Here is an 11,302-nt window from a genome sequence, read left to right as displayed (position 1 = left end):
AGATCAGCAGCAGCATCAGACTCTCAGAGGAGCACGAACCCTATTGTGAACTGCACATGCAAGGGATCTGGGTCACATGCTCCTTGTGAGAATCGAACTAATGTCTGATGATCCGAGGTGGAACAGTTTCATCTCGAAACCATCCTCCTCTCCCCCGACCTGTCCACGGAAAAATCATCTTCCCCGAAACTGGTCCCTGGTGCCAAAAAGTTTGGGGACAGCTGCTCTACTACATAGCAATAGGCTAAGTGGTTTGGGACACTAGATTTCAGCCTCCACATTTTATAAGGCACTATCCCATATTACAGATGTGTCTCCCGAGGTTACTTGGTCGTGATAGCAGGGTCTGAACTTCAGTTCAAAATTCTAAAAGCTCATACTCGTTTTCTACTATTTTGAGTGGAAGTTGGGTTAGATCTTGAAGAATATGTAGGTTTGGGCTTTTTAAATTTATTATTATTAAAACAAAAATATATTTGTTATTAAAAGTTTGGGAAACACAGAAGTAAAAACAAAAAAAACCCACATGTGTGACTCATTATGCCAAAATTACCACTATTTTAGTATTTTTTTTTTCTTTTGAGACGGAGTCTCCTTCTGTCACCCAGGCTGGAGTGCAATGGCACGATCTTGGCTCACTGCAACCTCTGTCTGCCGCCTGGGTTCAAGTGATTCTCGGGCCTCAGAAACAGAGTTTTACCATGTTGACCAGGCTGGTTTCGAACTCCTGACCTCAGGTGATCCACCTGCCTCAGCCTCCCAAAGTGCTGGGACCATGCTCGGCCATTTTAGTATCTTTTCTTCAAAGATTTTTTACTAAACCAAAGTTGGTGGGGTTTTTTGTTTTTGTTTTTTTGGTGTGTGCATTGCTGATTGCATGATTCTTGTTCTTTTATACAAACGGGTTCATGGCCTTCCCTTTCCCTTTTCAGTGATTGTAAACTGTCCTAGGCTGTGGAGGAGCACAGCAGTGATGGGGACGTGACAGCAGAGGTGTGCTGGCTGGTGGTGCAGCCAGGACCAAGCCTTGGACACCTGGGCAGGCCACAGAGCTTGACTGAAATGTCAGAGCCAGGTGAGTCCTGGGCATACAGCCCCCCAAATACCTGGTTTACTAGTTAGGACTTTGTTCTGTAAGCCTCATATATGCACAACTAGCACATAGACAGCAGCTAATAAATGTCACGTACACCTGAATGGGAAAATGCTGATGGCTCTTCATTTGTGTATTTATCTATTGAGAGATAGGACCTCACTCTATTACCCAGGCTGGAGTGTAGTGGTGAGATCACAGCCCACTCCAGCCTCGACCTCCCAAACCTAAGCTATCCTCCCACCTCAGCCTCCCAAGTAGCTGGGACCACAGGAAGGCACCACCACATCCAGTTAATTTTAATTTTAATTTTTTTTGTAGAGATAAGGTCTCATTATGTTGCCCAGGTTGGTCTTGAACTCCTGGACTCAAGCAATGCTCCTTCCTTGGCCTCTCAAAGTGCTGGGATTTATAGGAGTGAACCACCATGTCCAGCCACTGATGGCTGTTGATTAGGGGAATGATGTCATTGCAATTGTGCACTAGGACCATTATTCAGGCCATGAAACAAGGTAGATGATGGAGGGCACTTAGAGGTTTCTACAACATTCGAGAGTGAAGGAATCTGAATGCAGACGGGTACAGGGAGAGGTAGAAGAAAGAACGTGGATGAGTGAAACATACACAAATTCCAGGAAGGTGTAAAAATACTGGAACCCCAAAACCAAGAGACCAGTGCAAGCTTTGGGTTGTAAGGGCAGAAAATAAAATTGAACTGCTTCCTATCTGCTTTTTAGATTATCTTTGAGACCCGTTTCAGGTAAGGGAAACTTATGTTACCAGCCTAAGACAAATTTGCAATATATTTTATTAAATGTTCATGTTTTCACTACCTTTATACAGAGTGAGTATCTATTTGACCACATCTTGGCTCAGAATTCTCTTTTTCCTCCTCCCTAAAGTGGAGGTCAGAAGTGGCAGGTGACCCAGACACACTGAGGCTGGACGTCATGAGAGGTGGATGGAAGAGGACACTGGAACTGCAGCCCTAGAATAGTCACATAGGTGGGCATCCCCCCATGTGCTTGGGTTGCCAGAACAAGGAGTCTTGATTCAGACCCCAAGAGAGAGCTCTTGGATCTTGTGCAGGAAGGAATTCAAGGTGAGTCACAGAGCACAGTGAGAAGAGATGGTTTTCTTGAAAACTGCTCAGTTACAGAGTGGGGCATCCTCACAAAGCAAGAGGGGGAATGCCTTGTATTTTAAGATTTTCTCATATCGGGGTCTTATCTATGTGAAAGCTAAGCTAAGCTATGTCTATGTGCGGGTGGGCGGACAGCATGACAAAATTTATTATTCTGCTGATTTAAAGAGAACTATCCCTGGTATGTTAGCGCATAAGCACATCAAAGCATAACTATAATTATCTTGATAGCATATATCGTTATGGATATTGGGACATCTGGACTTTCTGTTGTTGTAGGAGTGTGTCTTTGCATGTATCTCTAAGCTGTTTCCTCAGTTATAAACCTCTTATGACGCTGGGTCATGACTGGCGAGGAATGTGCCCCTTGTTAGTTAGTCTCAAGATAGCGCTGAACTTAAAATGACGTTCCTCTGGCTCTCCTAGGCTCTTGCTTCCCTAACAGGTGCATTAACGTCTATCATGTTCAGATCACCTGTTATTTATCTCCATAGCTCATCCTTTAGTAGATTGCAGACTCATGCAGATGCAGAAAACATGTGTTGTCTTTGTATTCTAAGCACTTCAGCGCAATAGCAAATGGAGCAAGCACTGGATAAATTGCTCTTTAATGAAGATTTCAACAGCAAGAAATAGTGTACATGTGTATGGATCATGTATATCCATATACTCATACATACGCACGTGTGTGTGCAAATGTATATATAGTCACCTATAAAGGGGTAGAGATGTGTATCTATTCATCTATTAAGCTTCACTTGTCACGTGTCTGATTGTACGGCTCCCATTGCTGACCATAACTGATGCAAGAGATCTCAGTTACTCATCAGTGCCTTATCCTCTAAACTGGTGGACCCTGCTTCATGCAAGTGTTTCTGTAAGAAATTTTGTACAAACCAGATTTTTCTCCATTAAATCCAATTCTAGATGTACCTAAGGAGTCTGTATTTAATGTTTTCTATGTATACTTTTGCAAAGTGAAGAGTCATTTCTATAAAGCGAATCATAAATCTTAAATATATCTCTTTTCAAGACCAAGTTTAATATATCAACTTTGCTTAAAGTTGGAGAATGCCTACCCCTCCACTTCACACGTTGCTCATCTCTTTGGCAGGGGGGTGAGGCTTCCCTAGCTCTCTTGTGCAGTGTGGGGATGTGCTCACACTGGTTAGATGGCAGCCTCTTTCATTCAGTATTGTGACTTTTGTTTCTCTCCAGAGAGGGATAGAGAGAAAGGGAGAGAGAGAATTTGGTCTGTGGCCTAGGTTGTCTTTTCAGGCCCTTATTCCTGCTTCTTCTGACACATGAATGTCAACATCTCTAGTGGGGTTGGAAAAGACTTTGAGGGGATGACTAGCTTGCTAGGACTGCCATAACACAATGCCACAGACTGGGAATCTTAAACAACGGAAATTGATATTCTCACAGTTCTGGAGGATGAAGTCCAAGATCAAGGTGTCAGCAGCTTTGGTTTCTCCTGAGACCTCCCTCAGTGGCTTGCAGATGGCCACCTTCTTGCTGTGCCTCACATGGTCTTTTCTTTGTGCGCATGCATCCTTGCTGTCCCTTTCTGTGTGCAAACTTTCTTTTTTTATAAAGACATGAGTCAGATTGGATTAGGGCCCACCTTATTCGGCTCATGTGAACATCATCACCTCTTTTGAGACCCTCTCTACAAATACAACCACTCGGAGGTACCAGGGGTTAGGACTTGAACATATGAATTTCGGGGGATGGAACACAGTTCATCTCAGAAGGCAGGAATGCCTTGCCCAGACTTGAATGCAGCATCCCCCCAAGTTATATGGAGCCGCAGACCAGGAGACAGAAACATCTGCCTCCCAGTTCTTCCTTCCTCCGGAACCTGCTCTTGCATCACATGTACCCCAGCAGCACGGCTGCGAGCCCGAAACCTGTCTCTAAGATACCAGGCATCTGCCCAGGGAGAAAAGCGTCTCCCCTCAACCCCATGTAATTAATTCTCTACGCTGAAGCCCTTCCCTGGTGTTGATTCCCACTGCCTTCCCCATCCACCTATCCTCTGGTCCCCAGAAGGCACAGTGAGAAGCAGGTTGAGGCCCACAGGCAATTATGCAGCTCCATGGATTCATAATTCAAAATAAACCCATCAAAACATTTGCTCTTACTTTTAACCCTGTTGTCCCCCAAGTGGAAATGTTAAGACACAACAGCAGAAGAGATAAATATGGCAGACAAAAGTTTTCCCACAGCCTTTAGCCCCTTAAACATTCTAATCCTATTGAAGATATTTATGCCTGGCCAAACACCGGGGCTGGGGGCTGGGCTCCTGCCGGCTGCCCCTCGCCGGGCCTGCCTGGCTTTGTAGAGACAGCTGCCTGTTGCTATGCGATTTGGTTACAGAAGGGCAATGCAGGGCACCTAACCCAAGTGCTTTTTTAACCAAACCACATGCTTATTAAAAGAATGGAGAAAGTTTCCATTAAAATATCTGGGCTGATTACATTTGGAAACTTAATAACATGCGTTGACTCAAATAACTCCCATTGAACTGAACCCCAGCAGGGCTCAGAGTTCACCAGGGGAACAAATATCTCTGATGAAGCTTGGCATCTTAACCCTGTTTAACATTTTAATTAAGAAGGGAAAATTCGGTGTCATTTGCTTTTCTGCGGTCTCCAGGAGCGGCAGGGTTCGCGCTTGAGAATTCCTCCAAGAGTCCGGCGGAAAGAAATACATTAGCTAATTAGGGGTGATACAAAACATCTATATACAAGACATATACGCTCCCGCTCTGCTTTCTTGGCCAGCTTTTCCACTGCCCTCCCCTTTCCAGGCTGATTTCTTAAAAGAGGATGCTTGAGTATACCTTCTTTTTTTTTTTTCTTTTAAATACTGTTAATTGAGAGTTAAATTGTTGCTTGAGTCTTTTACTCTACACAGCCAGAGACAGGAGAGGAGAAAGCACCAAGCTACAGCCCCGTTCTTGGGAAAAGCTCGGAATGTAGTTACAAGTCCTCATTTCATAACCAGCAAAACTCATCATTTTCGCTAGTATTTCCTTTTTCTAGCCAGGTGGACACTCTGGGAAGTGCTTCTACTGACAGCTCAGTTACGTAGAAAAACTTATCTTCCTTGTTTTGCAAATGAGCTTGCAAATCGGAGTTTAAAACAGCAGAGGCAGTTGCATCTACACCCTACTTGGCTGGGCTACTGGGTTTGTCCCTGTTCTCAAAAAGAAAAGAAAACGCAGCACATTGAAATAAGAAATAGTAGAAAATCTGTTTCACCAGAGGATGTGTAGAGATTTTTCAGTGTATTTCCGAATCCAAAAAGGAACCAGCAGAGGCTCTTTATTTATTTATTTTGGTTTGCTTTGCTTTGCTTTGAAACCCTCAACGCTGAGTTTCTGTTCATTTTAAGCCTGGTTCTCCTTTGGATGTCCCTTCATCTACAACCCAGTCCTGTGCTGCTGTTTCCTTCCTGGGAATCCTCCCTGCCCGGTTTGGCCTGCAGTCTCCTTCATGCCCCGGGGAAAACCATACTCCATCACCCCCTCCGCCCTGGACCCAAAAGGGATGAGGAACAACTGAACTATGTGTTAATTGCGTTAAGGCGCTTTCTCTAATGCAATAGTGGCCTTCTCCATAGCAACCATGATTAAAAGATGCAGAATGGCGGGTCCTCCAGGGCCTGTCTGTCTGGGAAGTGATTGCCACTTTACAGAACAATTCAGTCCAGATAGAAGTTTATTGTGCACATTTCGCCTAAGCTGACTGCTCAGGTCACACTCCCCAAAGCCTCTTTCTCTCCCTCGGAGCGCTATTTTCAGGCTGATTTGGGGGAGGGAGCCACGGGAAATTTGCCGCCCGGGTTGGGGGTGGTAGATGGGAGCTGTGTGGAGTTGCAGGTGGGGGTGGGGAGAGGGAGAAGAGAGGCGCCCTCGCTCCTATTCAGGGGCTGGGGAAGAAAATAATCCCAAGCTTGCAGCCTGAATGTAAGTCATCGCCAAAGAAGCCCCATGCTTCATTAAGCATCTTAAAAAATGCCCATTGAGATGCCCAGAGGGGGTAAGGTAAATTCTCTTTCCATTTTTGTGCCTCTTTCTAAAGCACCCAGCATTCCTATTTTATACACTGTGGGGTAAGTGATTTTCAAAGTTGGAGGGAGGGGGGAAGTAAACATTATCTGGACTACAACACACAGGACGGGGTGAGATAATCGTTCTGGCAGATTGCAGGATCTCCAAGGGAGGGGCGGGGGGCATCCGTGAGTCCCTGCTTCTTTATCTTCCTTCTTCCATGACCCCATTCCTTTTCTCCTCTCCTGCCCGTAGGGTGAACCAAAACTCCAGAGGCTCCGAGCGCTCACCCACACATGTGATGCTGAGATGCAGAGCTTGCACACGCCCTACACTTTGGATACACATATGAGGAACTGACATAGACTGCACTTCAGCCACCAGGAACTAAAAGTCACCAGGAGGCACTCCAGGTAGCTAGAGGCACATTTTGGAATATTAAAAGAAACTAAACATAATTGTGATTTCAAAATCCAGACTCAAGCTTGAACACAATCAAAAATATGTTTTTACAATAGAAACAGATTTTCAAGTGTCCAATATCAGAGCCCGAGCTCTGGAATCTGAAGGCCTGGGTTTGAATCTTGACTCTGGCTGCTCAGCCATGTGACCTCAGGCAAGTTACTGAATCTTTTAGAACCTCAGCTTCTCTACCTGTAACATAGAGACGGCTGGGTGCAGTGGCTCACGCCTGTAATCCCAGCACTTTGGGAGGCCGAGATGAGCAGATCACTTGAGGCCAAGAGTTTGAGACCAGCCTGGCCAACATGGCAAAACCCTATCTCTACTAAAAATATAAAAAAATTTAGCCCGGCGTGGTGGCATGTACCTGTAATTCCAGCTATTCAGGAGGCTGAGGCAGGAGAATCACTTGAACCCGGGAGGCGGAGGTTGCAGTGACCCAAGATTGCACTATTGCTCTCCAGCCTGGGCAACAAAAAGAGTGAAACTCCATTTCAAAAAAAATAAAATAAAATAGAGATGAAAATAGCACCTATGTCATACAACTTTTAAGAGAATTAAAAGAGAATTATGTAAAGCATTTATTTCCTGACACATGGCAATACCCAGAAACTAACAATAATAGTTGTCATTATTACACAAGAGTAGTGCTCTGCTCTGTGTTTGCATAGCACTCGATGGCTCACTTACTGTAATTACCTCTGATAATCTTCCTGATCAGCCTGGGCTATTCTTTTTTTTTTTTTTTTTTGAGACAGAGTCTCAGCTCTGTTAGCCGGGCTGGAGTGCGGCATGGTGCTATCTGCCGACTCGCACTGCGACCTCTGCGCCTCCCAGTTCAAATGATTCTCATGCCTCAGCCTCCTAACTGAATTGGTACATCTCCTGCCCTTCCGACTATTTTTTTATATGTTTTTGGTAGGACGGGGTTTTGCCATGTTAACCGGAGCATCTCCAAACTCTTGGCCTCAAGAAATGATCTGCTTTCATCTCGACAAAGTGCTGGGATACCAGCGCCCTCCTGACCCCTCCTATGCTATTCTGACAAGCCCTCTTCATGCCTTGCCAGAGGGAGGTCAAAGCCCCTTTTCGAGGTATTGCCAGGCTAAGAAGCAGAACGGGCCGGTGCTGGGTGCAAAACGAGCCAAGAATCCCGGCCTCCAAACTCCAACCCTAGGGACCAGGATTGTTCTGGACTATGGGATACAGTTCTGCCATCCTGGGGCTCACAGTTCAGGCTGCGCTCAGACATGGAGGTGAAGGCAAGAGAACACAGCAAGGGTGGCTGCCCCAGGCCGAGGAGGCCACGCTTCTCCGGGAGCCTTGCTTCTACTTTTATTAACAAAATTTAAAAGATAGCCTACTTCAAGGGCCTTGGAGTGCTTAGATTTCTCTAGGAAATAAAAATGCTATTTATACTGGCATAAAGTATAATTTTTCACACTTTTGAAAGTGTTTGAAGAAAATTGGATGAAGACCACAAATCTAAATATTTATAGTGCCAAGAAATTTGTGTTAATGTGATGTATTTTCGACTTTAGAAAATAATTCATTAGTATTATTACTATGTTAGTAATACTATTTCCCAAGGAAATCTCCAAATTTTAAACAAAAGTTAATATACAAATTAATGTAGGCAAAGAGCCTCCTAGTTACACTTTGTACACTGGCCATTATCTTTTGTTTGTTTGTTTGTTTTTGTTTTGCTTTGTTTTGAGATGGAGTTTAGCTCTTGTTGCCCAGGCTGGAGTGCAATGGTGCAATCTCAGCTCACTGCAACCTCCACCTCCTTGGTTTAAGTGATTCTCCTGCCTCAGCCTCCTGAGTAGCTGGGACTACAGGCATGCGCCACCACACCTGGCTGATTTTTTTTTTTTTTTTTTTTTTTGTATTTTTAGTAGAGATGGGGTTTCACCATGTTAGCCAGGCTGATCTCAAACTCTTGACCTCAAATGATCTGCCCACCTCAGCCTCTGAAAGTGCTAGGATTACAGGCATGAGCCACCGCACCAGGCTGATCTTTGTATTTAATATGAAGATGCAGCACTCTCCAAAGGCTTTTGCCCAAATAGCTGCAGAAGCAATGAGAACAGGTTAACGAACACTCAGTCTGCAAGGCTGGTCCACCCTAAGCAGACAGACCTTCCCATGAGGCTGTCAAGACTCTTCGAGTGTCTACTTAAGTATGGTCCAGGAACCAACAGCATCGGCTTCACCCAGGAGCCTGTTAGAACTGCAAGATTTCACCCGGAACTCTGTGTGCCCTCCCCTCCTGTCCTCTTTCCATCATCTTTCTGCGCCACCACAATGGTGCGCATGAATGTCCTGGCTGATGTTCTCAAGAGCATCAACAATGCCAAAAAGAGAGGCAAACACCAGGTGCTTATTAGGCTGTGCTCCAAAGTCATCATCCGTTTTCTCACTGTGATGATGAAGCATGGTTACACTGGCGAATTTGAAATCATCGATGATCACAGAGCTGGGAAAATTGTTATGAATCTCACAGGCAGGCTACACAAGTATGGAGTGATCAGCCCCAGATTTGATGTGCAACCCTGAGATCTAGAAAAAGGGTAGAATAACCTGCTTCCATCCCGCCAGTTTGGCTTCATTGTACTGATAATCTCAGCTGGGATCATGGACCACAAAGAAGCAAGATGAAACACACGGAAGGGAAAATCCTGGGGTTCTTTTTCTAGAGCTGTAATACATATTTACAAATAAAATGCCTCATGGACAAAGGGAAAAAAAAAGCCGCAAGATTTCAACATCCTCAGCCACCTATCCACCCAGGCCTACAGAATCCAAATCTTCACTTTACCAGATTCCAGGTGATTTATATGCACATTAAAGTTTGAGAACTGGTGGTCTACACAGTTTTCACACAACTGAGTGAAAAGGCAGTGGTCCCCCAATGAAAGACTATGTTTCTCAGCCTCCCTTGCAGCTAAGTGTGGCCAAGACACTAAGCTCTCTAAGGCAGTAAGCTCTCTGGCTGAGAGACTAAGTTCTGGCCAGTGGCAGGTGAGCAGAAGCGACATGTGCAACTTCCCAGTGTAGTCCTCAAAAAGAAGGAGACCGACACATCCCCTTCTCTCTTCCCCTTTCTTGCTGGCCAGATTTAGACATCACAGCAGGAGGTGGAGCGGCTGTCTTAGATCAGAAATGGAATCCCCATGCCAAGGATGGCAGAGCAAAGAAGAGGCCTAGATACTTGATGATTCTTTAGCTTATCATAGCAGCCTTACCTCCAAATTACTACATATCTTTATTTCTACATCTTCTATGATAACAACTTCCAGTTGCAATCTGTATATATGTCATTTCTCATAGAAAGTGAGCTTTTGGTGGACAGAGACCATACTTTGTTTTCATCCTCTACATTAACTGGTTCTATCATGCAGTCTTGCCTTTAATACATGTATGCATGACTAGAAGTTAAGTGAATGAGCAAATGAATGAATGATTGATAATCAAGAAGTGCTCACTAATCTCCCACTAGTCAAAGATGACACACTATGGGCTTTAATGAGGATAAGGATTGCAATGGATTAAAACTCATTAATATGTTTATGGATTCGATTATATATATTGATATATAGACATATACGTATGTGTGTGTGTGTGTGTGTACCTAATTGGTCACCTTCAGAGAATAAAGGATTCAGTCTCATGAAAACTGGTAAATAAAGGGAAAGGACCTAACATTTATCCTTCATTTCCTATGTGAACTTTACGACAGCGTAACAGTAGACGAGAAGAAGCATTTTCTTATATAATTCTAGCTAACAAATGGTAGAATTAGAATATTACCATTTTGCAACCTCTCCCCAAAGGAATTAGTGGACCCAGGCATACAGTATTAAAAGCCACTAACATCCTGAAAACAGAAACAAGACATTACATGTCTCCTGTAGTCTGCCAGAGGGATCAAACCTGAGTCTGATCAAGCTCCTGGATCCACAGAGCACAGGAGGACTTGTTGAATTGCATCATGCATGTGTGATTAGCAAAATTTCTGCCTGGGGGAAACTCTACCTACTGTCAGACAACTCAGATAAATCATAAGAAAAACAAAGTATGGAGGGGGACATTATGGGTCAAAGGAAGCAATAAGGGGAATACTATAGTATAGGAAGGCATGGAGGGGACTGCTATAAAATTAGAATAGTGGTGGTTAGAATATGCAGTGGCTCATGCCTGTAATCCCAGCACTTTGGGGTGGAGTTTCCCCCAAACCACGAGGTAGGAGGATCATTTGAGGTCAAGAGTTCAAGATCAGCCTGCCCAATATGGTGAAACCCCCTCCCTAGCAAAAAATACAAAAATTAGTTAGGTGTGGTGGTGCATCCCTGTAGTCTCAGCTTTTGGGAGGCTGAGGTGAGTGAATCGCTTGAACCCAGGAGGCAGAGGTTGCAGTGAGCCAAGATCATGCCACTGCATTCCAGTCTGGGCAACAGAGCAAGACTGTGTTTCAAAAAAAAAAAAAGAATAGTGGTGACTTTGGGGAGAGGAAGGCATTTGTGACTATGACTGAGTACAG

General features: G+C 44.4%; 1 pseudogene; it reads left to right on the top strand.

Annotated features, from left to right (window-relative positions):
* Positions 1-8,688: 8,688 nt before the first annotated feature.
* On the top strand, positions 8,689-11,033 carry LOC110744045 (annotated as a pseudogene).
* The last annotated feature ends 269 nt before the right edge of the window (positions 11,034-11,302 follow it).

The sequence above is a fragment of the Papio anubis genome, chromosome 11 (assembly GCF_008728515.1).
Source record: "Papio anubis isolate 15944 chromosome 11, Panubis1.0, whole genome shotgun sequence".
NCBI lineage: Eukaryota > Metazoa > Chordata > Mammalia > Primates > Cercopithecidae > Papio > Papio anubis.
This window is presented reverse-complemented; position numbering and strand designations above follow the sequence as displayed.